Here is a 15,976-nt window from a genome sequence, read left to right as displayed (position 1 = left end):
AAGGTCTCACACACTGTGATTAGCTTGGAGTGAAAGGCCTTCAGCACCAGGGTTGCTGTGTGCTCGCTCTCCTTCAAGTGAAGAAGTATTGTGAAACAAAAATTCATTGAATACTCAAAACCACAAGTTGAGTTTGTAGCTTAGCTGTCAGTGACTTCACACGAGGGAGGGGATATTGGGAGTCAGCCCTTGCTCTGAACCATACACAGTCTAAAATACTTTTAACAAGAAATCCTCTGTCAAGGATGTGCTTGCCTCTGCTGTATTAATGGCTGAACAGAGGAGAGACAAAAGACATTCTCAGTTACTTGAGAGGGTATTAATCTGTTAATGAAGGATCCAATATTCAACAATGAATTTGGTGAAATCCAGTGACAGGACTTGTTTCAATGTATCCTACTCTTGTCTTATTTATAATGCTGACCTGCTAGGAGAGCTGCCTCTCCTCATAAATCCTTCTCTCTCCCTCTCATTCCAGTTTAGTTTTGATTTGATTTTCTTCCTGGTTATGTCTGCAGTGCTTTTGAACAGTTCAGATGTGCGGGCATCCTACACTTCTTTCAAAGGAGGAGTAATTTCATGTGGTACATGGAAGGAAGCCTGCTCTTCATATGCTTGCTTTTCCTAGTTACTTCTTAAGGCTAAAACAGTCTACAGACTCCTCAAAGAAAACTAATGATCTAGTTTGAATACAGAAATCTTAATATTCATAAATAAGCCTAAAGACTTTACTCATCTGGGAAAAGAGAAGCTACTTGGTTTTGATATGACTTCTGTGACCACTGAAGCCCTTGAAACTGGAGGAAGTCCTGGCAGACGGTTGTGTTACTTGAAGAGACCTGCACTGTGGTAGTGTCAGAAACATGGGAGGGTTTCATAGGTCACCAAACATCCCTGAAGTACAATTCAGAAACCACAAATCCCTCCATATGATATAAAAAAAATTGTTGGCAGTCAACAATTTTCACGAAAGTGAAAAGTAGTGAATTTTCAGTATGCACGGGTTATTTCAGGCGGAAAACATAGATATCTTTTCTTGCAATCTCACAGGCATCAAGCCAAGGCATGATTCTGCTCTCAATGAAATCAGTGCATTTTTTTTCTGTATTTGAATACCACAAGTAAATGCTGGGTTTGTTCTCTTGCCTCAGCCATACAGTGTTTGTTACATCCTCTTTTGCCTATTTTTTCTATTCACTATTTATTTAAATTATTTATATTTATTTTCTTTGTTCCCTTTGCTTGACATTTTGATTCCTTTTTATAATCATAGAATAAACCAGGTTGGAAAAGACCATTAAGATCATCCAGTCCAACCCTTACCCCAGCACTGCCAAGGCCACCACTAACCGATGGTACTGAGGGCCTCGTCTACATGGCATGTGCTAACTAATGACATATGGGTGCGCCCAAAAGAGTCACTGTGACTTCATGGGATCCAAGCCCTGTGTTAGAAATCTTGATGTACAGAATGAAATAACTATGCTGCAGCATGGTGCCAAGGCTGGCGTTGTGGGGAGGTTTGGTAACCTCACTCTTGGCCAAGGCTTCCTGCTATTTCGGTACTTTAGCTGTGGTGAACCATCCCCAGCAGACCAGTATTTCAGAGAATGAGGTTGACGTATATTAAGATAAGAGCCCGGCCTCATGGCTGGCCTGCCTGTGCAAATGTTACCCTTCAGTCCTACCTCATATCCTGTGGAAAACCCCAACTCTTGTGGCTTTGTGATAGATACATCAGGTCACCTCCAGACCTGCTGGTGTCTCTAACCCTATCAGTTGTCACTGATGGCCAAAGACAGAAAGGCTCATAGGCTTCATGGGAACAAAAGCCATCCCCACAATACTGAATGGTTTGCATTATCAGCTGAGATCCTGAATGAAACAAATCACTGGGCATAATGTTGGAGGAGTAGCAACCATATGGGCTTCTTCTTGTGGAGGCATATGAGTGCAGAGTTCCCCCATCAATTTTAAGCACAGCTTAGCAGCAGCAAGATACATGTTAATAGCTGAGAACAAATGTGCTAGATTTAAGGAGCTGATAACTAAGGTAGTTAAGGCATTTATAGCAGTGAAAGGAGGAATTAGTATTTGAATATTAAAATGAACTAGGTAGCTAGTTAAAATAGCATTTCCAATTACTGCTTTCCCAGGGAGGGTAATGAGTTCTCCAAAAGCCTTTCTGTTCTATTTTTGACAAACCCCACTTTGTACAGGTCAATTGCCTTAGGTATCTAATCACTCTGTGCAATAAAATGCACTGGCATCCTGAGAATAGAAAGTATGCCAGTTTTTCCAATTTTATTTAGGCAAAGCACTAATTTAATCAGAGAGCACATAAAGGGAGTGTTATGCAATGCATTACCTGCTGTTGCAGATACAATTGGTTGGTTGTAGTTGCAGAACAGCTGATGTCAGTGGGGTTAGTGTGAGATCATTAGAACATCCATGTAAAAAAAGCCTATCCAAAAGCTGTTCCAGGGCCATGCCTAAACTAAACTGATATCCTCCTCAGACTCAGCTGGGTGACCAAGGGAAGGAAAGGAGGGAGATGACCATGGCAGCCTCAGATGAGATAGATTAAAGCCATAGTGGAACAGTCACTTTTTATTTCATGCTGTGCCTACTTGCTTTGGTGGCTGAGTGGTTGGGAGTGCACTGCTCTGGGTTCTAGCCCCATGTCATGTCTGCGCATGGACTTCCCCAGATTGGAATTTCAAGGTTGAGAAAGGGGAAACGTCTAAGGAGGAATCCTCATACAGACATCCTGACTTGTAGCTCATTAATAACATACGCTTTCAATTCCAGCAGCACAAGCAGAGTCTGCAAATACTGCCGTCTGATACCGATACAACATTTTATTTATTGTAATATATTTCATACATTGCGTTTTGTTTTCATCGTCAAAAATACTGTTCTTTGCTTTTTCTAAAGTGGACATTGTATATTCATTTTCCCTAGAGAGGCTGCTGGAATTGAGGTCCTGATGGTTCCTGGTTCGGTATCTTGTAGGCTGGTGAGTACATGGGTGAGCAACCCACGTTTGGTGGGATCTCTGCCCCCATTGGTTACACAAGCGTCAGAGGCAGTGCAATGACCGGGGCCATTGAAACCGCCCCAGCTCGTGCTGCTGCGCGGTGCCTATGGCGGCCCCCCAAGTGTTCACTGCGTCCCGGAGGTGCTGTTAGGACACCCAGAGCGCGCACACCCGCCGCGTGACCGCCACCCGCCCCTCATCGCGCGCCTGGAGGGGAACCCCTGAAGACACGCGCCGTGACGTACTTACAACGTCACGGAAGAGACGCCTCCTCGGCCGGCCGCGCTTGCAGCGGGGCAGAGCCCGGCAGAGGGAGGCAGAGCCCGGCCCTGGGCCGGCGCGGAGGGGGGGTGCTCTGCAGCGAAGAGCTTCGGTGTCCAGAGCAGTCCCAGCTGCCGCGCGAATCCATCAGCTCCGGCGTCCTGGGGCAGGTCCTTCCCTCGGGAGCCCGAGCGGTGAAAGCGTGCGGAGGTGCCGGGGTTGGCGACGCTCCCACACGTCCAGCGAAGCAGCCTGTCCTCAGTCTCCCGCGGTGGCCCTCGCGTTACTTCAAACCATCACTGAGATTGTTTCTGACCGGTGAGAAAGAGGAATATGTTTGCCAAACCTCAGTTCTACCAGCTGCTCACGTAGACCGCGATGTCTCTTGCCAGTTTGGGTTATTTCATTATAGGCAAAGATCTGTACAAAGCCATTCGCCTTCAGAAGTTTTGAATCTGAGTACTGACATCCGCAAGATAAGGGAGTCTCATACTGTGCTTTATAAAGGCCAGCTAATAGCCTTTTTCCACTTTATGTCAGAGGATGAGGTACAGAGATCAGGACTCAGCACTGTTATGGCCTGATATTGCAAGGGTGAACATGCAGAAGCCAATGCAAGGGTGAATATCCAAAAGCCCATGAGTAAGCAGAGGAATAATGAGCCATTGTGCTGATATTACTGGCAGGCAGGAGAGAAATGAGGTCACCTGTTTCTCGTACCTCAGCTGCTCTGGCATAGTTTGCTGGAATCATTGCCAGTTCCCAGTTAAAACTGTCATTCACATATGAAACTGGGATGTTTGAAGAAAATGTTACTCCCTCCAAATTTAGACTTAATCTACATCCTACCTAGACACTTTGTTTCAGTCGCAAGTATGTTAAACTACATCATGATGTCAGCCTTAGCAATACTGAATTTCAGGAGGCAAAAGTTTAAGAAGAATTCAGATGGAGAATATCCATAGGGATAAATACTTTTCTGAGCTGACAGTGGTGTAATAAGGAGATTTGACATTTGTAATGTCAAATAAGGAGAGCTTTATGGGGCGTTATAAGGACAAAAGCAGCATTCAGATCGTCCAAATCTGGTGCTTGCATTAAACTAGAGGCTTAAAAATAATGCACCTGGCTCCAGCAGGAAGATCTGGAACTCCTTATTTAGACTTACAGGCTCTCTTTTCCTGTTAATGGATGATAACAGGTACCTCAGAAGCAATATCTGGAATGGTTGTGTGCAGGGAAGGCCCAAGGAAAGAATAGCTGGTAGGAAACGCTCATCACATCCCCTTTCTGCAATGTAAGAATCAAACTCTTGTGTCCTTTTGAGGAAGGTTTCCCCATTTTTAAAAACAGAGTGAGATAACTAGGGAGGTGTAGGTGGCTGAGGATGTTGTCTGACTAGTTGAAGAGTAGACATTCATTTTAACAAGTTCCCTTCCTGCTTAAATGAAGTGCCCGGGGGTATGTGCTAATGTTGGTGTTAATGCTGCTGTCCTGCTCAACGGGGCAAAGCAACCAAGCTCAGGCCCCTCAGCTGAAAAAAAAAGGCAGAGAAAGTTTGGCTTTGGGTCAGTAATCATTTAAGGGCTGCTTAAACACGAGGTCTCAGGCCCTTGCTTGGTTTGGATGGTACTGTGGTTACCTTAAGGTAACCACAAGTTCCAGTAGGACATCTGGCCCAGGGCAGTGTCATTTAACCTCCTCAGGGTAAAATGTGCCTTGAGTCAAAATAGTTAAAATCCCTATAAAATATGTGTGAAGCAGGCTGTGCTGTAAATCCACCTTATGAATTCAACTTGGCTCAGACTCAGATGCAAGGGTCTTGGCTACAGTGATGTTTTCAGGCAAATCAGAAAGTGGCCATCCTTTGGATAATGTTTGTTGCCTTGTTCGTATGAACAGAGTTATCTGAGTCCAGTGAAGTATTTAATAAGCTCAGTTATGAGTGGTAAAAAAGTACTTTTTTTTTTACATGTTCTGTGGGAAATAAACCATTAATCATTCTCAGATTCATGGAAAGTAGAAAGGGATGAAGACCAGTAAGGTTATCTCTCTGCCTGTCTCATCTGAGCAAAAATATTCTCTATGCTTTGTTTTGATTATTTAGTCCAATTTTTGTTGAATATTAGAAACGCAGGTTATTATGCAGGATAGTACATAATCCAGCATATTTTGCTGTTATTTAATGTAAATTTCTCTTTCTTTAGTTTAACTTCATTGCCGTGAGTTACACATGTTTCCACCACTGAGAAATCCAAAACCATCCTGTGTTCCATGGGGTGGTGTATGTGTGCATATAGTACATTTATTTACATGTTCATGTGTCCTTCTAGTGAGTAACCTTTGAATGGTTCTGCTGGTATCTGTGGAAATGACAAGTTTTGTGAGAAATGTAAACTGAGGTGCGTTTGGCCTGGTTGTCACAGCTGAAGCTGAGCAGTGAGAAGTCTCTGATTGTGTAGGAGCTGGGGAGAGCAGGAGCAGCAGGTCCATGCAATTCACTGAGGTTTGTAACCTTGACTGAGCATGCTCTCCATCGCCTTGCACCAAGATGCCCAAGCTCATTTCTTGCAGAGCTAGCCTCAGTGCAGCATGGTTTATCAAGCTCAGCTTTACACGAAATCAGCTGTATGTCTTCCAGATCCAAGAAGAGCTACATTTTAAAGTGTTGCACCTCTAATCCAGTAAAACTGATTGGACCTGAACTGTTGATGCACGCAGTCAAATGCAGTTACTCCTTGAACCAGGTAAGTCACCCAGGAGTGCACAATGGCTGAGGACTTCCAGTATTAAGACTAGCAGCTAAATACTTCTTGTAGTTCAGGCTTGTTTTCATATGCAAGCTATCATCTCCACCAATGCTTTCTGCACCACACACTATTCAACTAATGCATACGCTGGGCCCCAGACCATTTCCTTCGAGTTGTGATCTAAATGAACTGTTTTCTTCTTTCAGTAGTCAGGCAGGTCCTGCCTCTCCCTGCTCTTCCTGTCTGTGTCCCAGCATCTGAGAGCAGTCCTGTTTTAGTACTTCTGAGCATGGTATTTACATAGAGGAGGTCCAGGTGGGAGCTGCTGCTTCTCCTCCTCCTTCTCCTCCTCCTTCTCACCATTATGTAGGCTGCCACGGATACAGCAAAGTATCTTGCTACCACCTCTGGGCCTGACGCTCAGGCACTTGAGCTTAAGACCAGCACATTCAAGCCTGGGGTACTCCCCCCTCTTATAGATACACCAAAACAGAAGCCACCGGTGCTGAATAGCCATGGCTCTTCCAGTAGTGTCTCCTTCAAAAACACTAGGCTTGAATTAGGTGCTTAATTCTGCTTATTGAACTCCTTCCCAGACAAGTGGGAATGTGTATAAGGGAACTTCGTCCTTGGGGTCTTTACATGGGGAAAGGTATTGCTTTGCTTCACATAAGATAAGGTCAGCATGAATATTGAAAGATGACACAGTCCATTCAGCAGACATGCAATAGTGTATCCATGTTTCACTGGGCATAAATTTATCCTGCTGCCTGACCAAGCAGTGTATAGCTCAGTATTATTGGCCAAAGAGTCCTGTACACATTGGAGTATCCAGGTTGTACTACAGGAACGTGGTGAGAGAGCAGGGCTGTATTGCCATGAAACAGTTCCTTAGCCACAGTTTCCCTTCCCAACACCACGTCTGTCTGCCTCCTCCATTAAGCAACAAAACAGCTTGTGTTGCTGGAGTGAAGAGCAGATTATTGACATAATTTGAGTTAAAGAATAACTAAAAAAAAAAAAAGAAAAGAAAAAGGTCTATTTTTAAACCGTGGTCATTGAGCTGATCCTGTTTGCAGCACAGTCCTCAAAGCAGCTGCCCTGGCACAACTGAGGGGAGCATGAGCTGCAGCATGTGAGTGGGAAGAAAGGGCTTGAAATAGAGACAGAAGCAACATTTTTAACCAGTTTCGCACTGGCAGAGATGGTTTTCCTGACCAAGACCCTCAGCTTCTAAGGGCTCAACTGCCTGCTCTACACTGATGCCTGTAAACTCTTCCCACACAACCTTGATTATTGTGAATTTGAGGAGATTTGCTGAATGGTGCAGTGCTGTCAGAGCAAGCTGTTGCTTTCCTTTCTGGAAGAGGAGTATTTTGAAGGGGAGGGTGAGAGAAAGGTGACCTGAGCTACTGCATTCCCTGTATTCTCAGCTGTTGCCCTTGATAGGGGTTGCAGGGAGGCAGGGATGTGTCAGCTCCCTGCCTCTGAACACAAATCATCGGGGAGCTGAGATTGTAGCTTGTTCACTGGTGACACTGGGAGCAGCCCAAGGGAGGAGAAAGAGGCTTTAAAGCTGAGGCTGTAAAACCCTGTCTGTTCCTTTCCTCCTGTTCTGTGCTTGACGCAACTGATTTTAAAAAACTGGACAGGCCTGGGAAGCCTTGAGTTCACATTCCTTAACTTCAGGAAGAGCAGCTCTGCTGTAATTGCACCACATGTTATCCCTCAGCCTGGCCTTTTCAGAGCACAAGATGCACTCACAGTGTACAAGAGAAATGACTGAACAGGGAATTGCAAATAAAGAGAGGATCAAGCTCTGTGCACTAAATCCTGAATGCTGATGCTAAACACATTTTTCCTTAAATGGATCTCATTCGACTGTTGCCTGCAGGCACAGCTCTAAGGGTGAAATTAAGGTATTAGGCAAAGTCTAGGATGCAACAATAAACTTTTCAGTCATGTTAGTGATAATCATGTGGTTAAGCCACTCTCCAAAGTCAGCCTCAGTAATTAAGAAACATACTTAGCCCATAATGGAGAGCTAATGGATTAAAGTGATGCCTTGTTGCACAGTGGTTTGACTGTGCGCAGCAGCTTTCATCCTAAAATATTTCAAAATCCTTACGCTTAAAGCTTGTTACTATTGCAGTCAGTGCTGAAATTGTGACAGACTGTCCATCAGCAGAGAGACCTCATAATGCCCAGCATTACTGAAGGGACCTCCCTTCCAGGACCCTCACTCCCCAAATCCATCAGAGCTGAATGCCTGAATGAAGAGTGCTACTTTCATGCCAGTCCTTGTTCCAGAAGCAGCTTGCCTGCTTTGCATTCATCTGCATAAACAGCCCTTAAAGTAGGGATTTAATTGGTTTTCTTCCCTTCTGGGTGAGTCCCTTAATCCCTGGACCACAGCTACTTTTGTATTCCCTCTTTTGTTGTCCCCTTCAAGCCTTTAGTCTTTGCTGCAGAGCAGTACAGCTTCACAGGGCAAAGCAGGGTCTTCCTATCAGGTGGGTGGGGAGATGTGGGTCTGAACCCTCTGGTTTAGTCCTGTTGGAGAGAGATTTGGCTCCAAGTTCAGGACTCTGCTTTCTTCTCGAAAGCCTAGGGTCCTATAGACAAGATGTTGAAGCGCCGAAGATCAGAGCACCTGAGGGCCATTGTGGTTCTCACTCCAGGTTAGTAGCTGCTTTCGAATCCTCGGCTTCTATCTTCTCTGAATTAATCCCCAAAGCACACAGTGAGTCCATTTAATCTGGTAAAGAATCAAGATGATTTCCACTTGACACTGTAGTTCCAAAAAAACTCTCTCATAATTGAGCCTTTTACAAATTTAAAAAAGAAAAAGACAAAGCATGAAGTAACTGATTTATTTTTTGTTAGGCTAAGAAATCTGGATGTTCCAACCTTATCTGCAGCTGAGCAAGTCTGCAAGAAGAAGACTTAATTTACCAGAGTCTTAAAACAGACAAACACTGCTGATCTTTCTTTATTATTCTGTCTATATTTCACAATAAATTAATTTTATAAAACTCTGGGTTAATAAGAACTTTGGAATTCTGCAGTGTTCACAGAAGCCCTCAACCCCTTCTGAAAATGAGAGTAAATTAAACTTAATGGTTCATTTATCCTCAGTATTATCCACCCATTTCAAATATGACTTAATGTGGAGACAATGGAACTACAACACTAGAACATCACACGGGATGCTCCATGATCTTTCTCTCATTTTGCAAGTTGGCTCCCAGGCCCGTGTGCCTCCACCCACATTTTTGAAGCAGATCAGAAGTGCTTGGAAGGCCCAGCCTGGGACCATGGACCAAGGGCTTGCCCTGTTGAGGAAGGTGTATCGCTGATGAGAAAAAAATCCATCATTTATTCATGCTCAAGTGCAATTTACTACTGGATGTGAAAGACTTATATACAGTAATTTATCTTCATTAATTAAACTCTAAAGGGGTTGATAGGTCAGCAAGGCCCTGCACAGTGATACATCCCCAGTAATAGCCAGAATTTATTAATAATGGAGTAAAGCTGAAGCAGAATAGCCACATCCCATTCTTATTTACTAGTCTTCCAGTAAAGTTTAAAGTCAGTTAATTTATGCATTATCTATTGAATCATTTGAATTCTCACTAGCCACAAATGCGTATGCCCTTGTCTACCAGTTTAGTGAATCAGCATTCCAAAATCCTAATTTTAAAATGTCTCTTACTTCCATTGTAGAAGAAGTAGAATTCTCACAAAGGATTTGCAAGCAGCTCCACAGATTTTGTGTTATTTCTCCTTCACCTCATCTTTAACAATGAATACAAGAAATACCATATATCCAGGGAATAGGGTTATTCTAAACTTAACCAGATTGCTGTGGCTGTTTGCTGCTGCTGTCATTCATGAAAAGAGTACTTTGATGTGCGGATGGTGCCACTGAATTCAATGGGGCTGGTGATTTTGAGCAACAAGATACTTCAGGGGAGTGTGGCAGACTTTTACCCAAGGATTGTCTCAGCTTCAGGACGAAGACAATGTCTAGCTAGACAGCACATACAGTCTTCATCTCAACTGGCAACTCTGGGCACTGCTGTAATACATATTAATAACAATTTTGTTGAAAGGTCTCATTGTAGTCTTTGATTTGCTTTGGCCCAGCCACATGAAAGGACATCCAAAAAGGAACAACGTACAGACCATGGCCAGGGAAGGAGTTAGCTAGTTAGGAGCATCTAGGGCCAAGAGCTGAGGGCCCCAGTAAGCCAGTCTGGCATCTGATACACATGGCTCATTTGAAAAAGACTGTTAAAAACCACAGAGAGAGGGGAGCCAGAGAAATTTTGAGGAACTGGAAAAAATACCTGAAATAAGGCAAAGAGAGCATGTCTTCTAGCATCACAGGAATAAAAGGAAGACATGAGAGCATTGCACTGCCTAAGTACCTTGACTGAAAGAAAACACAAAACTTTAGGAGAGCAAGGCTTAACAGAAACAAATGGCTCTAATTTAACTAACTTAAACCAACAAGGAAAGTTTAAAAATGAGGCAGGGGTTTTTACATGAGGTCTCTCACTATTGCAACAAGACACAAAGGAAAGAGATTGATGCCTCTTCCCTGGGGTTTGAAGTGAAGTCTAAAGTGTGAATTGCTTGTCTTCTGTGGAACCTAAAACATTTTCCAAGATTTCAAACAGAAAGTTCAAAATGGATTCAAACAAAGGATCTTTTTTGTTTTGTGTTTTTGTGTGCAATGTGCACTAACCCACAGATATGTGAGTTATTTGACAGTGGAAACTCTTTCTTGTTTGCCCACAAAGACCTTTCCAGAATTAAGGGTCTTCCTGACTGAAGTTTCACTGAAACAGAAAGTTTTCATGGAAATTTTTTTTTTTTTTTTTTAAACAAAACAAAAATGAAACCTTCATTGAAATGTTCTCAATGTAATGAAATAAATCAATCTCAGCATCTTGGATTTTCAGTCAAGCACAATGAAGCAGATTTTATCATGATTTATGGTTTGTGTGCTTTCCCACCACCATAAACTAGTATTTGTGTACTAAATAACATCCTGATGTATTACACTGGGTTATATTCAACAGCTTGACTTTTCTAACTTGCTTCATTTAAGTCTGAAGTTCTTGCTCATTCTCCAGAGCACAGATGTGGACACATCAGCTGCAGTTCTCTCCTTCCTCTGAGGAAAAATTGAATCAGGAAGAATATGCAGTATTTTGCTTATCTTTCTGAGATACAAACAAATTGTTGCTGTTGAGGAAGACAGTATTGAAGGAGGATGTAAAGGGGCAGAAAGGTGATGAGTTTTGTTGAAAAAGGCATCAAACAATGCCTAGAAGAGGAATGTTGCTTTTTAGCAGCTTCACTGATAAGCCTACACAAACTATACAGCTGGGAGATGACTCAAATTACAGTAATCCATCAGTTTGTTGTGATTTCACAGGCAGGCCATTTCCTACAGGACTCAACTGATCAGCCCTGCTCTATAGCTTGTTTGCAGAGACAGAAATGGATTCCCACCAGCCCTTGACTTCTACAGTCATGCAGGGGCTAAGTTCTAGTGATCACAGTGCAGGGAGTCCATAGGAAAATGTCCAAGTAAAAATTCAGTGGGAACCACAGGGAATAAGCAGCTGAACTCAAGTGTGATGCTGTGAATAAAAAACCTGGTATATGTACATGCACTTAAGGCAACGTTATGGAGGGGCAGGGAGGCTGTTCTCCTTTGAGCTGATCCTGCTATGATCATCACTGAGCTTGATTTGACCTAGCAGGTAGAAGGTAAGCTGACACTAAACTGTAGAAGAGTCCCTGTTTTGAGGAGCAACAAGTCCCTAGCTGAAAATGTCAGTTTAACTGAAGGCAGCTTTCAGGCTGTCCTGACTTGCTGTGGTGGCAGGGAGGGTTTGTATTTGACATGCTTGTCTGGTGCATTTTGATCCAGGAGAGTATGGAGCAGGGCAACTCCAGATGCACAGTCATGCATCTAGGGATATGAAAAAAGAACCAGCCCAGGGAACACCATGTCATTCAGAAGAAATAGTCACAGTGATCTTAAATGTCATTGCTGCTGGGTGTTGATAACCTATGTTATCTGTGGGTGTTACCATAATGCCTCTTCCTGCATATCTGTTGTGTTTCTTTGGGGAAAGGTTGTGCTACAGCATGACCCTATCCTGTGCAGGCATCTTCCAAAACCAGGGTTCTACCCTCACTGCGATGGTGGAGCCATCTAAGACTGCATGGCTAAGAAAAGGCCAAATCATGTTCCTGTGCACACAGTACCAAGAAGAATAACAACAGGTTACAAATTCTGAGGGCTATTAAAAAATAAAAATTAAGTCATACCAGCTCTGCTTAAATTGCTTCAAATAATTTTAGCAAGAAAAGAAACACAATGCGGAGGATGTCAGAAGCCCTCCCTTACTGGGAAGAAACACACACATGCAATATGGGTAATGTGGGGTTTGACACATAGAAATCTCAGATATAAATCATGTCTGGTGGACTGCTTAGTGTAGCCTTTCTGACAGACACATTGATAGGGTTTATCTATAATCAGGAAGATATCCCCACGCAACGCCTCTGCAGGTCTCTCCTTCATTCTGAACAATTAAAAGAAAACAGTCCTCTTGCTTTACTAATTAAAAGAAAAGAGTCTGGGAGAAATCTTTCTGAGAGTATTCACTGAGATATTCTGAGAATATCTTTCCACTTCAATGGACTTAAAAACTTTTGGGTTCCTCTCAGGTGGGAGGATGATGCTGCAAGTTGGAGCCAGGTGAAAAATACAAAACACTCAGCTCTTCCATCAAATTCTCACTCTTGTTCCTGGCAATGCTCTTGAAAATGCTCTCCCTGAGCCAGAGCCTGACTTCGAGTGAGGTGAGAAGCAGAGCTAGTGCAGAGATAGGACGGGAGCTGTGGTCTGTGTAGCCTGTGTAGGCATCGTGTGTGTGGTGTGTGTAGGCATGTGATGATGAGTGTGGGGACATCAGTGTGCGAGGGGAATGGAGAAGGAAGAGCAATACCAGCCCTTTTGGCTCAGGTGAGCCCAGCTGGATGGTGGAGAGTCTCCCCTGGGAAACAATGCTCTCTTTCTTATGAGGGAGGTTTCAGTGTCGGAATGAGCAGAGCATCCCCCACCACTCTGAGTAATTCATCTGCTGTGGACCGCTGCAAGAGACTGCACTGAAGGCAGGACAACCCTGAAACCAAATCAGTATCCATGTTTTATACAGCAGCTTAGCATATAACCAAAGGCTAGGCTAGCTTAAGTGAGCAAGGACACCTTGTAAGTGCTCTGCACACTTTCCCACTGTATTTTACAACAGCAGCGTCCTCTGGAGTGCACAAAATCCAGTATTTCTGTATTTACAGTAGTGTAAGCTCTATCTATTCAAATAGATTTCCTTGAAGCTTCTCCAGCTTTCACCACACTGAGATATAAAACAGAATAACACAACTAATCATAAAATCACTTTAGCTAGGAGTGTTTATAATTTACAAAAGGTGTGTATCTTTCAACTTGTGTGTGTTTTGTGCCAGGACTGTATATATTACTAATAATACCAAAATTAGAGCACGGTCACAGACAAACAAGACAGTAGGTGTTCTAGATCCACATCAACATACACAGCCACAGAAAAGGCTGTGAAAGGTGTCAGCAGCATCCTGGTTGATTTAAGATTCTCATAGAAAATGAATTTCCTGTGCACTTTAATTATCAGTGTTTCTCAGGTATGTTACTGGTAGCTTGTGACAGTAAAGAAGGCGTGCTAGCATTAGAATGGTTTACATCTCCTGTGATTTTTGTAGCAACCTAGTTACGTATAAATCACGTCATGTAAACAAAACTGAGAAAAAATACGAGGAAGACCACATCCTGATGTAACAGACTTACAGCAAGAAATATTGTGATAATAACAGGTGGGTTGCTTTGGGTTTTTTTTTTACTGTATCAGTGACATGTGGGCTTTTATTAGGTTTGGACTCTGAACATTTAATTTGCCCAAGCCAAAGGGCATTTATAAATATATAGGCAGGCATTAGCCATGAGGTGGAGGAACATTTTTCTCGTAGAGCACCAGCATAAGCATCAGGATGACAGGTCTATTTAACATCATGCCCAAAGGGGGAACAAGTTTCTTCTGCTTTGACTGGTTTCAGATGGACTGATTTCAGGCCTCAGTTTATATAGTCACAACTCTGCTGAAGGAAACATGAATGCATAAATGTACCTTGAGGACAGACCACAGATCATCACCTCATCATAAAATGACCTGGTGAGATCATCTGGTCTGCAGAGCCATTTGGGGCAGCTGAAAACGAACACAGATTTCTCTTTCTCACGGACTTTAAGAGAAGACAGTCACTGTAATGAGAGAGTCCCTGTAATAAGAAATTGCTTTCCATTCTTATTGCCACTTTTGCTTTTCCTTTCCTGCATCACAAGTTTGTGGCTCTTTTCCAATAGTCTCATTATGTGTAATCCAACATTTTCCTTGCTACTGCTGTCCCAGGAAGGCAGCACGCTGCTTGGTCAGCAAGCCTTGCATGTGAGTCTGTGTTACTGATGAACCAAAAATGTCCGTGCTGACTTTTTTGTGGGGGGAATCCACATGATTGTCAGATAGCCAGGACAGGTTGCAGCTCTGGGAACACTTCCCTCTAATTTGTCTGTCCCAGGCAGGTGCCTGGTTTGCTCTCAGGATGGACATAGTCCTTCTGTCCCTTTTGTACCACCTATGGCTGTGGAGGGCCTCACATCCCTATTATGGGGGTTCGCTAAGCCCCCTCTCCAGAAGCAACACACGTCTGGCTGGAGGTGCACATCTAGCTGGAGGCCACACGTCTGGCCAGTGGCACTTCTTTGCAGCTGTGTTTATAACCAGAAGAGTGCATCCTGGCACCTCTGAGGGAGGCTGAGCAGCTGTGGACATCCCAGGCAAGGATCCATCCAGCAAGAGACCACACCAGATTTCATTCCTCTGCTCCCTGCCTCCGCTGAGCCCTGACAGAGCTTAACACTCAGTTATATATTTTGTAAATATATAAAATGATATATTTATATCTCAGTGGCTTTGCTGTTGGAGCCATATTAAATGGGGGGTCCCCCTGATGAAAACCAGTCATACAAAAATAACCACTGAAGTTTCTTCTGAACTGGACATACTCACCCCTTCAGCAGGACTTCTGTCAAACAACCTTGGGTTATCTTGACTGGAGACCACTTCATTTCCCACAGACTCTCCTGTTGTAGCTCTGTGCACTTTATCTTGACATATATTCATGTATAAGCAGTACCTGTGAAACCAAAGTGTCCTATGTTTCATCCTATGTTTATTTCTATTTTTCATATAGAAATTATTTCAAACACCATACAGATGTGAAAAGATCAGTTTGAAATACATTTCCAGGAAGCTTTAGCTTACTTGAAAGGACAGCTAAGATTATCCTCCATACCCTGCCTTTTTTTATTTAAAGATAATTTATCCGGTGCAATTATTAGGGGATAAATACTGGGCTGATACTGTAGGTGATATTAATCCAATATGCATAGTGTATAGAGTAGATTAAGAGGTTGTAACCAGAAAGAAGACTGATATCAAGGAGAGATGATCACAAGAGGAATTATTAATGGGTGAAATTCTTGATTTTTTGTCGTTGCTAACAGTGAGGTAGCTGTGGCTGCTGCTAGAGTAGTATTAGCTGTAGTTAACCGTGCAGACCAGGCTGACATGACTGCAACTTAAATAATATTGGTTCCAAGGCTGTCCAGGAGTTGATATGATACAGTCTGATAGAATAAAAGTTTTCTGTGTTGTCCTCAAATCTGGGCTTCTTTTTAAACTGAGTAAACAGTGGAGATCTGGTTGAATGCAGCTTCTTTTTCTCTATGCTTTGAACTAAAAAT

At 43.1% G+C, this 15,976-nt stretch overlaps 1 long non-coding RNA gene across 1 annotated transcript; it reads left to right on the top strand.

Moving 5' to 3' along the window:
• Positions 1-3,572: 3,572 nt before the first annotated feature.
• LOC134157878 (uncharacterized) lies at positions 3,573-9,654 on the top strand. Its single transcript, XR_009962505.1, has 4 exons — positions 3,573-3,619; positions 6,258-6,366; positions 8,658-8,732; positions 8,938-9,654. It is a non-coding gene; the product is annotated as an uncharacterized LOC134157878 (long non-coding RNA).
• The last annotated feature ends 6,322 nt before the right edge of the window (positions 9,655-15,976 follow it).

Source organism: Pezoporus occidentalis, unplaced genomic scaffold (assembly GCF_034315485.1).
Source record: "Pezoporus occidentalis ecotype Australia unplaced genomic scaffold, CSIRO_AGI_Poc_V1 ctg122, whole genome shotgun sequence".
NCBI classification, from domain to species: domain Eukaryota; kingdom Metazoa; phylum Chordata; class Aves; order Psittaciformes; family Psittacidae; genus Pezoporus; species Pezoporus occidentalis.
Note: the sequence above shows the minus strand (reverse complement) of the source record. Positions and strands in the feature narration are given on the sequence as shown.